We start from the raw sequence: 508 nt of genomic DNA on the forward strand, positions 1-508 counted from the left end.
TACAAAATAGGGATCAAGTTCAAATACAAAATAGGGATCAAGTTCAAATACACACATCAGCCTAATCTATCATACAAAATCATCTAAAGTGGCATGTTTATCACCTGTCATACGTACCCAGGATGTTATCCATGTCCTTGTTTTCAAACTCATGCGCGTCAGGAAGCTCTTGAAATATATGCACCGCCATCTTTTCCCTCATACTCTTCCTATTGGCCTTAGCAAAGTCTTTTTTACTAAACTCAATCCCAAGAGCATGACATTCAATGTACTTTAGAGTGTACACGCCACAATCACCAGCTCGGGCCGGAAGTATATTGGTCGGTCTCTCATATGTGATTGGCTCCAGGCTGTATTGGGCACGTAGTTCGTCTGAGGAAGCGCACTCAACAAGCAGATAAGAGACCATGTAGAGAAAAGGCTCCATTACCACATCGAGTTCTTCTGGGAAGATACTGGAACAAATGTTGTCAAAGACGACTATGTGCCTCTTAGGGATCGATATCCA

Source organism: Brassica oleracea, chromosome C1 (genome assembly GCF_000695525.1).
Source record: "Brassica oleracea var. oleracea cultivar TO1000 chromosome C1, BOL, whole genome shotgun sequence".
NCBI lineage: Eukaryota > Viridiplantae > Streptophyta > Magnoliopsida > Brassicales > Brassicaceae > Brassica > Brassica oleracea.